The 23178-nt window shown below is 37.8% G+C and overlaps 1 protein-coding gene and 1 long non-coding RNA gene across 7 annotated transcripts in view; both read left to right on the top strand.

Annotated features, from left to right (window-relative positions):
* DMD (dystrophin) overlaps positions 1–23178 on the top strand; it is a 2246075-nt gene that overhangs the window by 1172208 nt on the left and 1050689 nt on the right. The window lies entirely within an intron of this gene.
* The window catches only part of LOC148773255 (uncharacterized), a 67667-nt gene extending 44489 nt beyond the window's left edge, over positions 1–23178 (top strand). Inside the window, exon 2 of the long non-coding RNA XR_016036891.1 lies at positions 1–23178. This exon is cut by the window's left edge and continues 25100 nt beyond it. This is a non-coding gene — a long non-coding RNA (uncharacterized LOC148773255).

The following is a 23178-nucleotide window of genomic DNA, read 5'->3' as shown; positions in this document are numbered from 1 at the left end:
TTCCAGTAGGTGAAAACTCTGTTTATAGTAACAGGCACCTAGAGGCTAAATCCATTTTGCAGATTAACATAAAGTGGGTTTTATATGAGAGGTGTTTTTTTTTTTTTTTTTTTTTGAGGAAGGGGAAGCATAGTTTTCATAGTTGTTGAATTTTTCAGGAATGAAGTCACAGTGTTCACAACTGGGAACTTTATTAAGTCTTGGATAGTGATGCCACTCCTAGTACTCAAGTATTCCATACAAGTCATCAGCATTAAGTTGGCATTTGGAAATGTCCACATTAAATGGGAGTCTACATGCAGAGGTGCCAGTATCTGAAATATTTACACATTCAAAAGGACTTTAAACTTAAATAGATACTGTTGTAAATTATTTCATTCATCCCCTATATTTAGAGCATGCTACAAACTAGGTTATGGAATCTATTCATTCCACTTCAGATTAGTAAGTGTGAGTGTTATCAAATGTATGTCCTAGAAACGTAGACATTGGGTGTGACACAGTTCAGGACAACAACTCTAAGCCCTGTGTACTTTTAGCATTAGAGGATGAGTCTGGCTTCCAGTCCCAGCTATTAACTATATGTTGTTGGGCAAGGTGCTTTATATCTACATGTTTTAGTTCCTTTATTTGTGAAAGGCTACTAATAGTGCCTTTATTATGGGATATCTGTGGAGGTAATAAAACAGCTAAGATAATTATAGCCAATGAAATGATCAAGAAATATCACTTATCAGTAGTATGTTGTGTAACTTCCCCAATAGTTCAAAGGTGTATTTTCCACATCAAGAGTATGTGGTACAAAAATCACAGTGAAAGAAGATACACATGATGAGTTTCTACCCCTCTTTTGCTAAATGTGTCTCTGGCTTTACCTCCTCAGTTGTTGTTCACTGTGCCCCACCCCTGAACTCAGGGGCTGCTGCTGCTGCTGCTAAGTCCCTTCAGTCGTGTCCGACTCTGTGGGACCCCATAGACGGCAGCCCACCTGGCTCCGCCATCCCAGGGATTCTTCAGCCAAGAACACTGGAGTGGGTTGCCATTTCCTTCTCCAATGCTTGAAAGTGAAAAATGAAAGTGAAGTTGCTCAGTTGTGTCCAAGTCTTCCGACCCCGTGGACTGCAGCCTACCCGGCTCCTCTGTCCATGGGATTTTCCAGGCAAGAGTACTGGAGTGGGTTGCCATTGCCTTCTCTGAACTCAGGAGGGTGAGCCATAATTGCTTTCCAATGACAAAAATACAAAATACTGTACCAGAACTATGCCTGTCAGCTTAGTTCCCTGCATTCTGCCCATAAATATAAATGATACTCAATCCTATTCTTTGGTTACAAAAGGTGACCTAAATGAATAGGCACCAGAAAAAAAAAAAAAGTAATGGCAGTGCAATACTGTACACTATGAGAAATTGATACCAGCAGAACAACTAGTGGAGTTTCTCTTAACCATTTACTGGAGCCCAGAAACAAGTTTTTCCACTTTGCAGTGTTGATGTATATAATGGGCCTTCTCTTATAATGTAAATCTGAAGTCTAAGTCAGGAGCAGTAGCTGCTTGAGAAGTATTTTGAAAAAGTGTGTTCATTCTATGAAAGCAAAACTGTTAACTAAGAGTGTGGTTTATTTTTTTAAAGCAAAATATTTATAAACATTAGTCAGCATCACTTCAGGGTGCAGGGGACCAATCATTAGAACTTCAGAAATCAATTGTTTTCTTAAGCTTCAGATTATAATTGAAATGTCACCAGGAATGTAAGACATACCTTCAAGAGGGGCCACTTATGTGCTTTTGTTTTCAACGAATTTATATAGAGTCGTCATGAGAAGAAAGATTCTTCTCTCAGTAAAAATCACTTAATGGTGGGTTAGCACTTGGTATTTAATCTCTTCTCTCATTCTGCTTTATATCTACATTGATTTAAGTGCTAATGAGTGTGGGGCGGCTGTGAAACACTTTATTCCTACATTATAGTTCTCATAATATCTGTCACTGGTTATTTCTCATTTAGCATTAGCATCTCTCTACACATATACAGACATGTGTAAAAAAGTGACTTTTAAAGTGCACTGTACATTCACTGGAGCCATAATTAATCATTTGAAAGCTGTCAAGGAACTTACTGGACATGTTCAGCAAGTTAAGCCTTATGTAATACTGTCTCCAAATGACAGTATCGCTAGAGGGAAGTACCAAGTTCAAAAGTAATTACAACAATTAACTTGGTACCAAGTACCACGTTCAAAAGTAATCACCAAAATTAACCTAAATGCAGCTTAGTTGAGCTAAGAAAGTGGTTTCTCTAAATTAAATATTTGATGAGTTTGAAATCAATTTTTTATACCCAGTGATAAAGTACTCTTGTAAGTTATTAGTGATAAACCATGTGCTTACAAACTCCAGATTTTTCCTGAGAGATTTTAAGACATTTACAATTCTGATCAAAATTAAAACATGGTCTTATACATGTGAGAAGAGCTAGCTTTTCTTTAAAAAAATGAGCAGTTGCTCAATGCATGGGAAGATGTGTGTAAGGCAAATCAATTTTTATTTCCACGAGTGCCTTATCAGCTCCATTTAAAATTGGTTGCTTTTTCTTTCTTATCCTAAGGGGGGGGTGCATTGTATTTTACATCAATATTTTTTGAACCATATTGCCCATTTAAATAAATATGGATGAAGTATGCATCTAAATTCTAACTTTCCGTGTTACATTTCATAGGTAGCCTGTGATCCTATTTGTTACTTTAAAATATTATAAGCAAACTACTTATTCTAAAACAAATAAAACCACCACATCATAGAATTTAAATGTTTGTAAAAATGTGTATATACATTTAAATATAAGGCTTTTAATAGTAAGGACATTTAAATTTTTTTCAATCAGCCCTTTATTTACCTGATTTTTGAATGAGTTATGAACAATATATGAAGCTAGTATAAACTTACTTTTGATAAATAGAAACAAAATCATCCTTCTACTCATTGTACACCATTAAGATCTTATATTTTGAAATTATAATAAACTGTGTGCATCAGTGTTTACACTGATTATTATATCTGTAAAAGTGCAACAATGATCATATCTCTAAACATAGGGATAAAATTTCAGCTTTTTAAAATTAGCTTTAAAATTCCAATTCAATATGGGTAGAATCTTTTAATAGGTATTTTCAGCAATAGAAAAATAAGAAAGACATAACATAATGCAGTAAATATTCAGCAGGAGCTGGGTTCACAGTTTGTATAAAGTTCCGGAAACTAATTGCAAGAGGAGTTAACAGTAATAGAGATGATGAAGATGAGAACAGGAGTAACAGTGAACATGCATTGAGGGTTTATTATGTTCCTGCCCTGTGGTGAGTCTGCTACAAGACTTTCTCATCTATCAGGTCTGCAGGGTTCCTCATCGCAATCTTCCCAACCTGAGGTTTAGAGAGGTTAATTTTCCCAAGGTCATATAGCCATTGAGTTCTAAAGCCTAGATTTCAATTCCAGCTTGCCTGACCTCAGTCTGAGTAAGCGTATTTGATGTCTCTGTATCTCTACCATAGAAAAGCCTCTGTTATAAGCGTTTTTCATGTTTCAGGGTGAAAAAGTGTTAATTACATTGTGTATGATGAGCTGTGGGGCTCTCCTGTAGCTCAGCTGGTAAAGAATCCGCCTGCTATGTGGGAGACCTGGGTTGGGAAGATCACCTGGGGGAGGACATGGCAACCCACTCCAGCCTGGTGGGCTACAGTCCATGGGGTCTCAAAGAGACACGACTGAGCGACTAAGCAAAGCACACAGCACATCATGAGCTGCATGTTTGATAAACTCTGGCAACAAAGCATCAACTTGCAGTAATAGATACAGAACAGTAAATCTTTGCCTCAAAATACTTAAAAAATAAAGTTGGATGGATGAATAGAACCGGGTACAACATAAAGTCCTGGTAAAGTAACTGATGCACTTGCTGCTGGGTTATTGTTCTAGGCAAAAAGAGCATGGTGAAGTAAGATGTACAGTTCAAAACAGAACTCTTAGAAGGAGATGATAGCAGGAGGGAAGTAAAGACAGTTCCAAGCTCCTGAAAGGGAGAAATTGAACAGATAATACAGAGGGGCTAAGCCTTTGAAGAATGCATGCTGCTGCTGCTGCTAAGTCGCTTCAGTCGTGTCCGACTCTGTGTGACCCCATAGACGGCAGCCCACCAGACTCTTCTGTCCCTTGGATTCTCTAGGCAAGAATACTGGAGTGGGTTGCCATTTCCTTCTCCAATACATGCAGGCATGCTGAGTTGCTTCAGTCGTGTCTGACTCTGTGCAACCCCGTGGACAGCAACCCACCAGGTTCCTCTGTCCAAGGGATTCTCTAGGCAAGAATACTGGAGTGGGTTGCCATTGCCTTCTCTGAATGAAGAATGCATAGGAGGCAAGAAACTTTAGTCAGGAAAGAGGAGGAAACGAAAGACACTCCAAAGATGAAAAATATTTCAATAAGCAAATTGACAGATTTCAAAAGATATACACCACACTATGATTTCTCATTACAGCCAAAGACAAACTGGAGTTATTTATGCTTTCACAAAGAATAAATCTAAAAAATAATTGAAGGGGAAGAAGTGATGAGAATATGTTTTAATACAGGAAAAATAGCCCCAAAGTTTCAAGCTTCCTTGTGAGATAAATGCATTTATATTTTTTAGTAGCCAAAAAGGGATATGTGGATTCATGTCGATGTATGGCAATACCAATACAATATTGTAAAGTAATTAGCCTCCAGTTAAAATAAATGCATTTATATTAAAAAAATAAAAAATAATAGACAATAATTTTCTTTTTATATACTTTGTAGAAAATACTATAAGTTATCTGACAGAAGCTTTTCAGTTAATGAGAAAGAAAGGTAGGTAATCTTATAAATAATTATATGCCCCAGGTAATGGAGGTCCCTTTGTGTAGTTTTCAAGTGAAGTTGCTCAGTCGTGTCAGACTCTTTGTGACCCCATGGACTGTATCCCGCCAGGATCCTCTGTCCATGGGATTTCCCAGGCAAGCATACTGGAGCAGGTTGCCATTTTTATCTTTAACAGCAATTTCTCTTGGTAGGTGTCGGGGGTGGGGGTGCGGAAGGAAGTATTTTAGAGATATTTTTCATTTCTTCTCATTTTCAGGATAGAGTTAACTAACAAATTTTGATTAGGAGTGGAACTTAGAAGTGAATTGAATTCACAAGTAACAAAATTAGATCATATTTAGTTATGCATGAGGTCAGATAGTGATAAAATGGGAATAAGCTGAAATTGTCTGTTAGCCAGCTTGGGTTCTTTTATGCAGATCCTGGGGAAAAGCCCCATCACTGTAGGATGCATTCTTAATGTCAGTTTATTCCTAAAAGCATTTTCATAAGGTACACTGCAGGTCATAGCTGTACCTCACAAATTCAAAGGCCTAAACCTTCTGCATGCACAGCAATAAACTCAAAAAAGAATTGTTGAGATGATGATTCTGGAACTTTTTAATGGCCCCAATCATTAGCAAAGATTAAAATTATACCCAACATTCTATATTTACCAAGGCAATAAAGTGGACTACTCTATTGGAAAGGGTTTTTTAAATGCAGATTTGAAACAAACAAAATGATTTTGATTTAAACTTCATAAAAAGCATAAGTTAAAGTAATCAAATGATTCTTTTTTATGAGTGTTCTGATTGAAGTGATTATATCCTGCCCAGGGAGAATAGAAGGTGAAGTATGGCTATGGCATTGAATTCACAAAGAGGATTTCATTGTTTGTTTTTAACAGCCTTGTAGTAAGCAACTGTTTAATACTATGTGCCAAACACTGTCCTAGGAGCACACGGTGCTAAAAATACCTGGTGAATACTTTCCATTTGGTCAAAAGAGACCATGAATAAAAATCCGTTAAAAAACTCAGTGTGTTTCAATGTAGGGACCTGACTTCACATGAAAGTGCTCTGAGTCAAGCAAGGTAGTTTAATGAAGACTGGACTATATGATACCTAGAAAAAAGGGGCTAATTTTCATCATTTGTGTTTTCATAATAAAATCATTGAAATCTAAGGTAGAAAAAATGAATAATTTTTTTTCTGTATAATGGGCTGACTTTTTTTTTTGGCTACCCTGGGTCTTCGTGGCTGCACACTGGTGTTCTCTAATTGCGGTGAGTGAAGGCTACTGTCTAGTTGCAGTGCGTAGGCTTCTCATTGCGGTGGCTTCTCTTGTTGCTGCTCAGAGGCTCTAGAGCACGGGTTCAGTAGTCGTGGCACATGGGCTTAGCTGCTCCACAGCATGTGGGATCTTCCCAGACCAGGGATCAAACCTGTGTCCCCTGCATTGACAGGCATGTTCTTATCCACTGTGCCACCAGGGAAGTCCTTGGGCGGACGTTTGATGTATAGCTAATGTTTTTTTGTATTTGTTTTTTAAGTAAGTAATCTTTACTGTTTTCCTGGAAAAACACTACATGTAGAGAGGGAAATCACAGAGCCATCTTGAATGCTTTTCACTTTCATCTCTTGTCACCAGTCACCAGGTCTTCCTTCACCATGTCTCTTTCACCATCATCTGTTTCATTAGTACCATCACCACTACCACCATTACGATCGGAAACAGAATGCCTCCTCCAAATGGAAAGATTTTACAGTATTCTCCCTAACATTTTTATTTTGACAAAATGAAATGATTTTATATTTTAACAAGTAAAAGGAAAGAGGGAAGTAGAAGTAAATAGTTCAAGGCAGTGGACCATGATGTGGAAAGGCCAGGACTCATACTTTTTCAGATCGTACAGCTTCTCTGGATCTGTTACTTCACCTCTGAAAGGAGGACTGCTCTTCAAATCCTTTTGAATGCTTTGAATTTTATGTCTCCAGCTGTGTCATCCAAAATTTTGCAACTAACTGCCCTCTGAACTCATCTCATGCTTTTCCATCCCCAGGCTCTCTTGCTCACCACTGACCCTCATGCAATTTACAAATACCATCCATCATGTCAAGACCCCTGAAGTCCCACTGGCACTATGAAGACATCCCTTACCTACCCATGAAAGCCACCTTTTCTTCTCAACTCTATATGAATCATCTGGCACTTACTATGTAATGCCATAAGCCACTGCTGCTGCTAAGTCACTTCAGTCGTGTCCGACTCTGTGTGACCCCATAGACGGAAGCCCACCAGGCTCCCCCATCCCTGGGATTCTCCAGGCAAGAACACTGGAGTGGGTTGCCATTTCCTTCTCCAATGTGTGAAAGTAAAAAGTGAAAGTGAAGTCGTTCAGTTGTGTCCGACCCTTAGCGACCCCATGGACTACAGCCTACCAGGCTCTTCCATCCATGGGATTTTCTAGGCAATAGTACTGGAGTGGCTTGCCATTGCCTTCTCCGACTAAGAGTCCTTTAATGTATATATCGACTTATAGCCTTAGCTTGAGTAAAGATCCTTAAGAATGAAAGCCATATATTGCTTATGTTTTTGTTTTCTATAACCTTTAGTTCTATGCTTTTCAGTCTAATAAGAACCTAGTAACTTTTGCTTGATTCTTCTTTGCACCTCAGGATAACATTCTATGATCTAGCAATGGAGTGTTTTTCTATAAGGAAGTCCTATACTATAGAATATTTCATATTTCTTAATGCTGTTGAAGGAGGATCAGTGTATCTAAAATAAACGGACCAATAAGCATTTCGTCCTATTTCCCTTACTTGTATATTGAGGTATTTCACAAAAGTAGTTAGACATCTTGGTTGTTAACAGCATTATCTATTCAGCATGAATATTGTAAATAAAGAAAAATGGATATGCATCAGGAATTATCTTGGCAAGTTTTTCAGTTATGTAATATTAAACTCCAGTGAAAGGTATATATATATATATATATATATATTTACACACCTCAGACATAGTGCATTCACAAATGATTTTATTTACTATTGCCACTAATTTTTGTGTTATTTCAAGAACCATTTATAAATTGCTCTGAAAACTATTAAAAGTATGGTTGGCCATACTCAATAGTAGCCACTTCTGCAAAGCTAAAGCACAGAGATTTTTTAGTCTATTAACCAAATTGAGGTTTGTTGTTTTTTTTTTTTTTGCCTGCTAATAATCAGTGGAACTCTTGAAATTATTTCCAAAGAGAGTAAATATTACAACTTGGAAGGCATGATTATTCTCATTAGTTGTAATTAGACAGCATTATGTTAATGAGCACAAAACCATTGTGGTTCCTTTTTATACTTTTTAAAATAAATTCTTCATTACCTGAGTGATAGCTGCAATAAATTTAGATAAATTTTGTTTTTGAAACGAAGGTTAAAAATGATATTTCAAACTAGTTTTCATTTTGTAAAATATCTGTAAACATTTCTGCGTGTTATTTTAGGTTAAACATAGAGATAATTTTATTTAGTATCATCCTCTTAATTCTATAGTCCATTGTCTTAATTCTAAAGCAAAGTCATTTCGATCTCACTGAAAAAGAGGAATAAAACTATGTACCTTGCTCAAAACACAGAATTATATGCTGTGTATTGATGACATGACTGTTGATGAGGCCTAAGTCCCATACATTAAATTGCCTCCCAGGAATTTCAAAAACCATATTTTTATAATTTTCATATCTTAAAGGTAATTTCTAGTTTGGCATTCTTTGGTCTTTCTTGCTCTTATAATTTTTATAAAATAATTCACATATTATTTATAACTTAATAGATTTTTTAATGGCATTGTGTAAGGCAGTTTAATGTTCTTGAGCCTTCACACTGTAAATGCTCCCTTAGTTAAAAAAAAGAAATTGAGATCTGGAACAAGATGGTGGAAGAAGATAGTTTATAGTAAATACTTCATATTATACTCAACTACTAACCATTGAGTCATAGAATTAATAATTCTCTCATGAAGACTAAAGTGTATATTAGAAGCTATTCTTTCCTTTATATTTAACTTCACATATATTATAGCCAATTCTGCATATATTTTATTGATATTATATGATATATTTTATTGATGTGATATATTTTTCCTCTTTGGAATCTTTACATATGTCTAAATGGTACATCATTATTCAAAACACGTACAGATAAATGAAATAAATGGGGGTAGCTTATGTAACACTCACACTCCAGCCCCTGCTGGAGTGTTTAAGACAGAAATACCAAAGGAAGCTTGTCAGAGAGCTATTTAGCGGCTCAAACACAAACTCTATTCATTGCTTTTTGCTTCTATTGTATCTTTTCTCTGTGGGACTGAAAGAGAAAGAGACCTGGAAGGGACCTTATCTGAAGTGTCCATCTTTTGTGCTGTCGCTACTTGATTAAAAGATAAAAGAATGCACTGGGGCTTTGCAGGTGGAATAAACGGATGGATTTAGGAGCACTTCTGGTGAGCTGCGAGTTGCTCTTGCCTCAACTAGACTGAGACACATTGTCATGCATGGTCTCCTGCTAAGAAATCTTTTAAACCACAGGAAACTGAACCCAGAACATATCTCTAACTCAGGCTTTTCACCTTGATACCAAATCCTATCTTGAGAGAGTCTGTCAAGGATACAGCTGCTCCCCAGACAAATCTTAGATGTTAAAATAATGAATAATATTTTCTTGAGGGCTTCCCTGGTAGCTCAGCTGGTAAAGAATCTGCCTGCCAATGAAGGAGACCCCGGTTCAATTCCTGGGTTGGGAAGATCCACTGGAGAAGGGATAGGCTACCCACTCTAGTATTCTTGGGCTTCCCTGGGGGCTCAGCTGGTAAAGAATCCACCTGCAATGTGGGAGATCTGGGTTCTGTGTACCAAATTAAAGTTAGTCATTTCAGATATGGTGATATTAATATGTTCCCGGATAATCTGATAAATTATCAGATTTAAATTTTGGCTCTTTTGAGGATAAGTCACTCTTCAGCAGTTAGCCCCAAGAAATTCTTGACAAATTCTTGTAATCATTCAATCAATTCATATTCTCAGTATATGGATAGTGTTTTTAAAGTCTAGTGTATGTGTTGTATCTTTTAAAATAACGCGATTAGGAACTGTCACTTTAAAAATCTATGGCTAGGACCATTTTGAAATGTTTTGAACTTAGGAAATCTGATGGCTTTAGGTTTAGCTCAGGCTGTAGATCACCTGTGGAGATTAGAACTGACCCCTCTCCACAAAAAAAAAGCAGCCCTTTGAGTATTTTAAAATAGGGACATTTTCCAGAGCATCGGTTTCTAAAGCTTTCATTATTTCTTGATGTTGTGCTTTCAGGATTTAGCTACAATATTTATTCAACATCTAAGCCATGTTTTTTTATCAGTCATATTTTTATACCTTTAATAATCAAACTGCTTATCACTGAAAGGTATATACATTTCCATGACTCTGGAAGAATTCACCTTAGTGTTTCTTTGATGTGGATTTTGATGTGTGGAATATAAATTCAACTCAAGAATAACAGAGATGTTGCAAAGGAAAGAAAGACTAAGAAAATCAGTATTTCCTTAATAGTCTGTTAAAGCCATCAGCCAGCAGTTAATGAACAGTGTTTTTCCAAACACTGTGCCTTCTCTGAAAAATCATCTGATATTACGTCACCAGTATGTTCTCATTGTGCCTGAGAAGATGTGTGACTTAAGGAAAGGATATGGGCTCTGGTTAGAAGAGCTACATTTTTAAGCCAAAGTTAGACTACTTATTGCTTGTCTCATTATAGGCAAATGACAGAGAATGCTTCTCTTTTATAATGTCTGCTGCTGGAAATGAAACACATGAGCAGAGCTATCAGAGAGGGCAACTGGCTGGCTTTTCAGGTAGTACTTCATGGGATGTCCTGTGTTGAAGCATTTCCATTGACTAAGTTCTGTCCCTCAGCTGTGGGTCAGTTTACCTGGACTGGATTATCCTACCAGCTGCTGCTGCTGCTAAGTCGCTTCAGTCGTGTTCGACTCTGTGCGACCCCATAGACGGCAACCCACCAGGCTCCGCCATCCCTGGGATTCTCCAGGCAAGAACACTGGAGTGGGTTGCCATTTCCTTCTCCAATGCATGATAGTGAAAAATGAGAGTGAAGTCGTTCAGTTCTGTCCGACTCTTAGCAACCCCATGGACTGCAGCCTACCAGCCTCCTCCATCCATGGGATTTTCCAGGCAAGAGTACTGGAGTGGGGTGCCATTGCCTTCTCTGATCCTACCAGAGAAAAGCTAAATTAAAAGTCATGTCCAGGCCAGAACATCCTTTCATTTATAGTACTTGTTCTACCTTTTCAAGGACAGAATACTTGAGTCTGCCAGAGTAACTGAGTAACTGATCTCATGATCAGAAGTTGCAGCATTAGAGCAATAGAATGAAATGGTTTTGAATAACATTTCCCCAGGGCTTTGGAAAACTTTGAAGAAGTCTCAGTACATTGCAAGTGCATTTGCCACTCTAGTGGCTGGAAAGTGCGAGGTTTCTTTCCTAGGATAGACAAATTTGTGTTCATCACTTGCCCATTTCTCAGATTTTTCTGTAGATAGAAACCTTCTCTAATATGAAGATGCTCCTCATTCACCTTTGTTAATGTCAGAGATTTGAATGTACATTTCACACATTTTCCTTAAATATCTAAATGCTATCCTTCTTGCTTTTACTCTGAACGAGAGCTGACTTCCCTCTCAAGGGACTTATTGAACATTCTAAATCTATAAAGCCAGTGGTGACTTTTCCAAGTACATTATGAGGGTCATCTTTGTTTCAAATTTTTGAAGACCCTACTATGTCATCTCTTTGTACTGATTTTATTTAACTCATGGTTTCTTGATGAGGGTTTATTAAATAGGATAATGCAGGTAAGAAGCTTTTGTTAACACTATGGCACCAAATATGGCTTGATATTTCTAGTAGTAGCTATAAGATTCTAATTGGTTTCCACATCTTTCACTAAGTGTTCTATGTGTATAGTTCTTGTTTTCTTTCAATAACTTTTCATAAGAGCAGGGATTTAAACATCTCTTGATTTTGGCACAACGAATAGTAGCGTAGATGGATTAAAAGGGATTGGTTTTGATTATTTGGGATGAGAGTAGTGGTTGGCAAGAGCTTTTTCAAGGTGACTAAGTTGTTCTGCATTTTGCTTGTTATGATGGTTATATGACTGCATTTGTCAAAACTCATGGAACTATGCACCAAAAGGAGTGAATATTACTATATATAAATTTAAACATACATATTCATTTTTTAAGAAAAAAGGGATACCTAAGTATTGCTTATTGATTGAATCTCCAGGAAAGAAAACAAACAAACAAAAAAAACACTTTTCAGTTCATGTTTCAGCCCAGACCAGAACATCTTTTCTTGCTTGCCTTCACATGTAGGTAGCACTCAGTGACTTCTCCTTGGGGTTCTGGTTGCACACTGCTTGAACCTCAATCTTAGCATTTGTCATAGCAGATTGAAATTCTCTATTTATATGTTGTGTAAAGAAAGAATTGGGACCATTCACTTTTGTACTAATGGTCCCAAGCAGTATTCAGCACATGGTATATGCTTAACCATAGCCTGGCATGCTGTAGTCCATGGGGTCTCAAAGAGTTGGACATGAATTAACTGCTGAACAACAACAAATATACTTAACTGGGGAACTTTTTTCTTAAGAAAGAAACATTATTTCACAGATTTTTTTGTTTGTTTGTTTTACTATCCATTTTAGTCTCTGAAGGACCTCTGCCTCAAATCAATCCTATTGTCTATATCAACTTCTCTCCTGCTGTTACTCTACCTGGGTTAGCACACTTCTTTTTAATCTCATGAAATTTAAAATAAATAATTTCTACTGTCTTTCCTTTAGTCATCACTTCATCAAATAGCCTTTGTCCTCTACTTTTACCAGCATGGCTATATTTTAGAGATAATAAGAGCTCCTGGTTGAGAGCTTGAATTTGGAAAGATATCTAAGATTACTTTTCAGACTTCACCATCTTTTACCTATCTGACTTCGAAAAAGTGACTGAAATCTCTGAGTCTATTCTCAACTGCAAAATAGGGGAGTAATTATGGATAGCCTGTGGGATTTCTATGAAGATTAAGTTAGAAATTACATATTTAGTGCTTAACACAGTACGGGGCATACAGGAAGTCTTTCAGAAATATTAACTATTATTGTATTTCCTCAAAAAGGTCCGTGTGTGCATATGGCCTTGCATTATATGTATTAGTTAGCTTAATTTAACATATGAAGAAAATACTTTTATGTTAAGTGATTTGCTACAAGATTATAGAACTAGGATTGGTCAGCTATATCTAAGACTGAGGTTATATCCAAAAAATAGAGTAAATTTCACCCCTCTCATTACCTGTGACCAACTGTCACTGTTTTCTAGAGAAACTCCTCACAGAATTCTGCTTCATCTCTGTATTCCTAGTTCAGTTCAGTTCAGTTCAGTCGCTCACAGTGCCTAAAATATCCAGAGGTGTTCCTGACCTATTGTCCAGAGATGTAAACGAGTCAGAGTCCTCCAGAAACAAAACCAATTTCCCAAAGTGTAGGAATCCTTTTATTACTAATCTTAATCTTTATTCTTGTGAATTCCTAAGGTTTGTTCCCCAGGGGGTAACAAGTTGGCTTTTAGGCTACAAGCTAGAGAGAAAACCCATCCCCCCATTGTGGTGACGTAAGTCTCTCTACAATCCAGTTGAACCAATTTAGAGCACAGTTCAGTACAGTTCGGTCGCTCAGTCGTGTCCAACTCTTTGCGACCCCATGAATCAAAGCACGCCAGGCCTCCCTGTCCATCACCAAATCCCGGAGTTCACTCAAACTCATGTCTATCGAGTCGGTGATGCCATCCAGGCATCTCATTCTCTGTTGTCCCCTTCTCCCACTCCCAGGCCCTCCCAGCATCAGAGTTTTTTCCAGTGAGTCAACTTGTCGCATGAGGTGGCCAGAGTATTAGAGTTTCAGCTTTAGCATCAAGTCCTTCCAATGAACACCCAGGATTGAACTCCTTTAGAATGGACTGGTTGATTCCAGGTTCGACATATGATACAGGATGTTCGGGGCTGGTACACGGGGATGACCCAGAGGGAGGATAAGGGGAGGAGGGAGGTGGGAGGGGGGTTCAGGAAGGGGAAATCATGTACACCTGGGGTGGATTCATGACAATGTATGGCAAAACCAACCAGTATAATATGGTAAAATAATTAGCCTCCAATAAAAAAAGAAAAAAAAATAGAATGGACTGGTTGGATCTCCTTGCAGTCCAAGGGACTCTCAAGAGGCTTCTCCAGCACCACAGTTCAAAAGCATCAATTCTTCGGTGATCAGCTTTCTTCACAGTCCAACTCTCACATCCATACATGACCACGGGAAAAACCATAGCCTTGACTAGACGGACCTTTGTTGGCAAAGTAATGTCTCTGCTTTTTAATATACTATCTAGGTTGGTCATAACTTTCCTTCCAAGGAGTAAGCGTCTTTTAATTTCATGGCTGCAATCAGCATCCGCAGTGATTTTGGAGCCCCAAAAAATAAAGTCTGACACTGTTTCCACTGTTTTTCCATCTATTTCCCATGAAGTGATGGGACCAGATGCCATGATCTTTGTTTTCTGAATGTTGAGCTTCAAGCCAACCTTTTCACTCTCCTCTTTCACTTTCCTCAAGAGGCTTTTGAGTTCCTCTTCACTTTCTGCCATAAGGGTTGTGTCATCTGCATATCTGAGGTTATTGATATTTCTCCCGGCAATCTTGAATCCAGCCTGTGCTTCTTCCAGCCCAGCGTTCCTCATGATGTACTCTGCATATAAGTTAAATAAGCAAGGTGACAATATACAGCCTTGACGTACTCCTTTTCCTATTTGGAACCAGTCTGTTGTTCCATGGCCAGTTCTAACTGTTGCTTCCTGACCTGCATACAGGTTTCTCAAGAGGCAGGTCAGGTGGTCTGGTATTCCCGTCTCTTTCAGAATTTTCCACAGATTATTGTGATCCACACAGTCAAAGGCTTTGGCATAGTCAATGAAGCAGAAATAGATGTTTTTCTGGAACTCTCTTGCTTTCTCCATGATCCAGCAGATGTTGGCAATTTGAACTCTGATGCCTCTGCCTTTTCTAAAACCTGCTTGAACATCTGGAAGTTCATGGTTCAAGTACTGCTGAAGCCTGGCTTGGAGAATTTTGAGCATGACTTTACTAGCGTGTGAGATGAGTGCAATTGTACGGTAGTTTGAGCATTCTTTGGCATTACCTTTCTTGGGGATTGGAATGAAGACTGACCTTTTCCAGTCCTGTGGCCACTGCTAAGTTTTCCAAATTTGCAGGCATATTGAGTGCAGCACTTTCACAGCATCATCTTTCAGGATTTGAAATAGCTCAACTGGAATTCCATCACCTCCACTAGCTTTGTTCATAGTGATGCTTTCTAAGGCCCACTTGATTTCACATTCCAAGATGTCCGGCTCTAGGTCAGTGATCACACTATCATGATTATCTTGTTTGCGAAGATCTTTTTTGTACAGTTCTTCGGTGTTTCTTGCCATCTCTTCTTAATATCTTCTGCTTCTGTTAGGTCCATACCATTTCTGTCCTTTATCGAGCCCATCTTTGCATGAAATGTTCCCTTGGTATCTCTAATTTTTTTGAAGAGATCTCTTGTTTTTCCTATTCTGTTGCTTTCCTCTATTTCTTTGCATTGATCGCTGAAGAAGGCTTTTTTATCTCTCCTTGCTATTCTTTGGAACTCTGCATTCAGATGCTTATATCTTTCCTTTTCTCCTTTGTTTTTCACTTCTCTTCTTTTCACAGCTATTTGTAAGGCCTCCTCAGACAGCCATTTTGCTTTTTTGCATTTCTTTTCCATTGGGATGGTCTTGGTCCCTGTCTCCTGTACAATGTCACGAACCTCCATCCAGAGTTCATCAGGCACTCTATCTATCAGATCTAGTCCCTTAAATCCATTTCTCACTTCCATTGTATAATCATAAGGGATTTGATTTAGGTCATATCTGAATGGTCTAGTGGTTTTCCCTACTTTCTTCAATTTAAATCTGAATTTGGCAATAAGGTGTTCATGATATGATCCACAGTCAGCTCCTGGTCTTGTTTTTGCTAACTGTATAGAGCTTCTCCATCTTTGGCTTCAAAGAATATAATCAATCTGATTTCAAGACCCTTCTTAATCCAGATCCAGTAACCAGGAGATTTCCAGGTCCAATTGACTTGACTATGAAGGAACGAATGTTGGGGCAAAAACTATAATCTATAATGCACTACACAATCTATCAGTAAGGAGAACCTTGATATTTTTTAAGAAAAATTTTAGAGCAGTTTTAGGTTCACAGGAAAATTAAGAGGAAGATACAGAGATTTCCCCATATACTCTTTGCTCCCACACATTCTGGCCTTCCCTATTATCAATATCACTCACCAGAGTGATACGTTTGTTACAACTGTTGAATCCACACCAGCACACCATAATCACATAAAGGCCCTGGTTTATCCCAGGGTTCACTGTTTGTATTGTACATTCTATGGGTTGGGCAAATGTATACTGATATCTATCTATCATTGTGATGATCATATTGAGAATTTTCACTGTCCTAAAAATCCTCTGTTTTCCACTTTTTCATTCCTCCTCTTCCCGGACTCCCTCAACTCCTGGTAACTAACTTATTATTTTTACTGTGTCCATATTTCTGCCTTTCTCAGAATGCCTTATATTTGGAATTATGAAGTATATAACCTTTTCAAACTGGCTTCTTTCAGTTAATAGTATGTATTTAAGTTTCCTCTATGTCTTTTCATGGTTTGGTAGCTCATGTCGTATGAGTGCGGATAATATTCCATTGTCTGGATGTACCACAGTTTACTTATCCATTTACCTACTGAAGGCCATCTTGCTAGCTTCCAAGTTTTGGCAGTTCTAAATAAAGCTGCTATAAACATTCATATGTAGGTTTTTGTATGAACATAATTTATCAGCTCCTTTGGCTACCCACTCCAGTATTCTGGCCTGGAGAATTCCATGGACTGTATAGTCCATGGGGTCGCAAAGAGTCGGACACGACTGAGCGACTTTCCTTCCTTTCCTTTGGATAAATATCAAGGAGGACAATCACTGGATCATAAGGTAAGAGTATGTTGAGTTTTATTAAAAAACTACCAAGCTCTCTTCCAAAATGGCTGTACTATTTTGCACTCCCATCAGCAATGTATGAGAATTTCTATTGCTCTACACCAAAGTTAATTTTTAATATCCAAACCATGTGTCTACTTTTATGTATTTTTTCTTCAGTTTCACTAAAATGGTACTTCTGTGTGGGTCCTTCAGTAAATCCAGAATATCTTGAATTAGAGCCTAATAACTTTGATAATAATTGAAAGAAATAAATCTAATTGCTGAGAGTATATAGTGTTTTTTCAAATATAATTCAGAGGTTCATCTCAGAAAAAATGAGACCCTGAAATAATGACTCAATGACAGCTTTGCTAACTTAACTTTCAAAGTTTAAGTTCTGGGAAATTTTGTCAACATCCATTATATTCTTTGTCTCAAACAATTATATGTATGTTCCTTTATTGTTATTCAGTTGCTGAGTGGTGTCTGACTCTTTGTGACCCCATGGACTGCAGCACACCAGGCTTCCCTGTCCTTCACTGTCTCCTGGAGTTTGCTCAAGTTCATGTCCATTGAGTTGCTGATGCTATCTAACCATCTCATCCTCTGTTGTCCTATTCTCTTTTTGCCTTCAGTCTTTCCCAGAATTAGGGTCTTTTCCAATGAGTCAGCTCTTCATATGAAGTGGCCAAAGTATTGTTGCTTCAGCTTCAGCATCAGTCCTTCCAGTGAATATTCAGAGTTGATTTCCTTTAGGATTGACTGATTTGACCTCCTTGCTGTCTAAGGGACTCTAAAGAGTCTTTTCTCCAGCACAATTCAAAAGTATCAATTCTCCAGCACTCAGCTATCTTTATGGTCCAACTCTCACATCCATACATGTTCCTATAGCAGTGGATAAATCAGTGGATAAAGGAAGAAATTCTGAAATAGTAACTCTCTCATTATCACAAATCGTGAATCATTTTTCACTTTATATTGTATTCTTTCCTGGGCATTAGGAAGACAGTGGTGGTCATTATGGGAAAGAATATTTTAAAATGTTAGTACTCTCCTGTCAAGTCTTTAGAAAAAAAGAAGTGCATAGGTAATGAAAAAGAAACCACCCAAAAAATTAAGGAAATTATGATGAACTTTAACTTTGGAGAATTTGGGGGAGATATATATCATCCATGATCTATGCAAAGCATTCTTTGTCAACCCACTGTAATTGGAACTATAGGCTACCTTTGTTATCTTTGCTTTTTGTGTTTTTTTGAAGCTATTTTGTGTTCTTTTTACCCAAAGCCTCTTTTGGCACTGTGAATTAAAATTAAGACAGTTCACTATGCAGAAAGAAATCTTAATTAGATTGTTGACACAGACAAATAAGCATGTAAATTAGAGTGTACTATCACTATTCACATGCCCCAGTGCATTTTTAGGAAGCCTGGCTTCTAGTAGGGACATTTTTTCTACACTCCTAAATAATCAAGGAAATTGGGGTGACCTTTCATATTAATATATCCACATTGATGAAGCCCTGCTTTTCCCCCCAAAGTATGGGTGCCAATAAACGTATCCAGTTTTTTTGTAAAAACCTAAATCACCTATATAATGGGAATAATCATAGTGACTGGGCAGGCCTGTTGTATGGGTTAAAGATAATATATATGAGACACCTGACTCAGGATACATTTCATAGCAACACTAAAAAGATGGAAACTCTGATGTTTTAACATCTGAGAAATCTCTACCTTTAAAAAAGTTTTACTGAAGTGCATATACATTATAGAAGAGTGAGTATTTCTCAACTATATAGCCCAATGCATCTTTGCAAACTGAACCTAGATATCGAAGCAGCACCTACTTAAAGATAATAAACAAATAAAACACTCTAGAAGCCTGATTGTTCACCCTCCTAGTCATTCATCCCCCAAGATTAATCACTAATCTGATTTGTACATAATAGATTGGTTTTGCTCTCCTGTTTTTGTTCTGAATCAGATGATACATGATCTTTTGTGTCTGGTTTTTAGATCATTGTAGCTGTGTGATTAATCCATTTTCTGTGTGGCTGTGTAATATTCCATTAGCTGAGTATAAAAGTTCCATTGCTATTGAGTTACTATGAATAGTGCTGCTGTGGGCATTCTAATATGTCTGTAGTGTAAAGGTTTACACTTTTCTGATGAATATACATTAATATCCAGAAGTGAGTGTGCCAGATCTTAGGGTACATTATACACATTTAGTTGTAGTAGATATTGCCAGAGATCATAAGTATACAGTTGGTAAAGTTAGTGATCTGTACATTTGCTATGTAAAGCCACAGTTGTAAGTGCAGTATATGTGTGTGCATACACATTTATCTGTGCATATATAGTTTTGCTTAAATATTTAATTGTTGCTATAACTACAGACAAATGATTATACAGATTTAAGTGTATTTTTTTCATTTAAAGTAACCATGTATTCTACGATTAATGTTCAGATTACAGAAGATTTGTCTGTCCAAACTTGTGGCAAGTATTCCATCTCAGAATAATTTGGCTTGCCTTTCTGGAGTGTGTGGTCAAAATGATAACCCAAACACTTAGGATGTCTGCAAGCCCATATGGATCTATTAAGAGCTACAAAATAGTGAGCTGTCCTCTAAACAGATAGATCCTGGGCCACTCTTCACAGCTTAAGTATTACAGCTTCTCTACCCCTCTCAGTTGATTCGTTTGGGATCAATTTATAACCTGTGCCACCATACTCAGTGGCTCCTTAATTACTCTCCCTTCTTCTAAGACACCATTTCAGAGCATCACTGTTGTTATCTGAGTGGAAATGTTGTTCCCTAAATTTCATATTCCTAATAGCAGGAAACACAAAGAAATTGATGAAAGCAATAGAATGGGAAAGACTAGAGATCGCTTCAAGAAAATTAGAGATACCAAGGGAACATTTCATGCAAAGATGGACACAGTAAAGGACAGAAATGGTATAGACCTAACAGAAGCAGAAGATATTAAAAATAAGTGGCAAAAATACACAGAAGAACTATACAAAAAAGATCTTTATGACCCGGATAACCACGATGGTGTGATCACTCGCCTAGAGCCAGACATCCTGGAATGTGAAGTCAAGTGAGCCTTAGGAAGCACCACTATGGACAAAGCTAATGGAGGTGATGGAATTCCAGTTGAGCTATTTCAAATCCTGAAAGATGATGCTGTGAAAGTGCTGCACTCAGTATGCCAGCAAATTTGGAAAAATCAGCAGTGGTACAGGACTGGAAAAGGTCAGTTTTCATTCCAATCCCAAAGAAAGACAATGCCAAAAAATGCTCAAACTACCGCACAGTTGCACTCATTCCACACACTAGCAAAGTAACGCTCAAAATTCTCCAAGCCAGGCTTCAACAGTACGTGAACCATGAACTTCCAGATGTTCAAGCTGGTTTTAGAAAAGGCAGAGGCACCAGAGATGAAATTGCCAACATCCGCTGGATCATGGAGAAAGCAAGAGAGTTTCAGAAAAACATCTATTTCTGCTTCATTGACTATGCCAAAGCCTTTGTGTGGATCACAATAAACTGTGGAAAATTCTGAAAGAGATGGGAATACCAGACCACCTGACCTGCCTCTTGAGAAACCTGTATGTAGGTCAGGAAGCAACAGTTAGAACTGGACATGGGGCAACAGACTGGTTCCAGACCAGGACAGGAGTACGTCAAGGCTGTATATTGTCACCCTGTGTATTTAACTTATATTCAGAGTACATCATGTGAAATGCCAGGCTGGATGAAGTACAAGGTAAAATCAAGATTGCCAGGAGAAATATCAATAACTTCAGATATGCAGATGACACCACCCTTATGGCAGAAATCAAAGAAGAACTAAAGAGCCTCTTGATGAAAGTGAAAAAGGAAAGTGAAAAAGTTGGCTTAAAACTCAACATTCAGAAAACTAGGATCATGGCGTCTAGTCCCATCACTTCATGGCAAATAGATGGGGAAACAGTGGAAACAGTGAGAGACTATTTTTTTGGCCTCCAAAATCACTGCAGATGGTGATTGAAGCCATGAAATTAAAAGATCTTTGCTCCTTGGAAGAAAAGTTATGACCAACCTAGACAGCATATTAAAAAGCAGAGACATTACTTTGCCAACAAAGGTCCATCTAGTCAAAGCTATGGTTTTTCCAGAGGTCATGTATGGATGTGACAATTGGACTGTGAAGAAAGCTGAGCACTGAAGATTTGATGCTTTTGAACTGTGGTGTTGGAGAAGACTCTTGAGAGTCCCTTGGACTGCAGGGAGATCCTGCCAGTCCATCCTAAATGAAATCAGTCCTGAATATTCGTTGGAATTACTGATGCTGAAGCTGAAACTCCAATACTTTGGTCACCTGATGCAAAGAACTGACTCCTGGAAAAGACCCTGATGCTGGCAAAGATTGAAGGCTGGAGGAGAAGGGGACGACAGAGGATGAGATGGTTGGATGGCATCACCGGCTCAATGGACATGAGTTTCAGTAAGCTCCAAGAGTTGGTGATGGACAGGGAAGCCTGGTGTGCTGCATTCCATGGGGTCAATAAGAGTCAGACACAACTGAGCAACTGAAATGAACTGAACAGCAGGTCAACTTCACTTATTAAAATAGCTTAAGTTAGATTCAGTGGTTGAGCTGGCAGCTGAGCTGCTATTTATTCACTGGTTCCTTTCCACAAACAATTGATGTTCAAATTCTATTTGGGATTGTAGCCTATTTATACAACAGATACTGCTTGTGCCCATTACCTTTAATCTCAAATAAGTGTCTTAGTATTAATGTTTAAAAATAGACTTTACTCACTGGCAGGTCTGCTTCTGACATATCCAGAGTCTTTGTGTGCATTACAAAGGTCACTCTTTATGGCTTGATGATTTAATAATATTAGGTTCCTTCTTTGGACAGAGGCATTTGAAAATGGTACCACAGCCTGGGGGCTGGTGGTGATGGGATGAAGCCCTGTTTCAAGGCACATGACCTAGAGAGGGAGTATGTATTGACTTTAACACTTGCCACCTGCTTTGGGTTGGATGTCATTATGTAGTTTACAAAAAGCTAACATAGGTGGCATCTCTGCATATATTAAACACAAACACACCCATTTACACATACTCACACATTCACTGGATGTATAGTCTCTCTCCCCCTCTCTTTTTTTTTTAACTATATCCTTCCTATTTTTAATTAAAGAAGTTCCAAAGCCTTTTCATTAACCTGAGTATGAAAAATATTGAAATTATATTTAAACTATATAAATTATTAAGTCTAATGTTTAAATTACAAATTAAAATGTTAGTTCAGCTTTAATATTATAAAAGAACATCTCAACAAATACAATTACAGCCAAAAGAGAAGAGTCAGAATGTATAAGATTTAAGGTGGAGGTTGCAACCCTATGTGTGAAAAAAGTTGAACTTGGGAAAAAGAAAAAAGCAAAGTTTTGGAAGTCTGGTAGGAAGTACAACCAAACAATTTTGTGTATATTTCATTCTCAAAGGTTTCTAGGCAGTGCATATAGGTAAACTTATAGATGTGGCTGCCATGAAGACTAAAACAGAAGAGCATACAGAAGGTACAAATGGAATGTTGGTTTTAAATGACTTATCTCCTAAGTGTTGGAGGTCTGAGTTCTCATTAAAGATTTGGTTGAAAGAATATAGTTAATTATTGAGTTGTTTTGTGAAATGTCCCTGCTATTTTGTTAACTACCTCAATCCGTGACAAAGCCCTGGGCACAACACTGTTGGGTTTTCCTTATCTACATAGAATTTTTTGATACAGCTGCCTTTCAGATTCATTAAATAGGAGCCTTAACTTAAATTCAAGGGTTGCTAGTTAGAAGCTGACATGGAATGTGTTCGTAAGATTATGGAAAAGGAATTATGCAGAACTTTAAAAATAGTATTTTAAAAACCAAAAATGTCGTTCCATTATTTTTTCTCTTTGGGAGATTTTATTTTTTAATTGGAGTATAATTGTTTTGCAATGTTGTGTTAGTTTCTGCTGTACAACAAAGTGAATCAGCTATCCATACACATATATCCCCTCCCTCTTGAACCTCACTGCCGCCCCACCCAACCCCACCC

The sequence above is a fragment of the Moschus berezovskii genome, chromosome X (genome assembly GCF_049115385.1).
Source record: "Moschus berezovskii isolate FMDL1 chromosome X, NW_MosBer_1.0, whole genome shotgun sequence".
Classification (NCBI taxonomy): domain Eukaryota; kingdom Metazoa; phylum Chordata; class Mammalia; order Artiodactyla; family Moschidae; genus Moschus; species Moschus berezovskii.
This window is presented reverse-complemented; position numbering and strand designations above follow the sequence as displayed.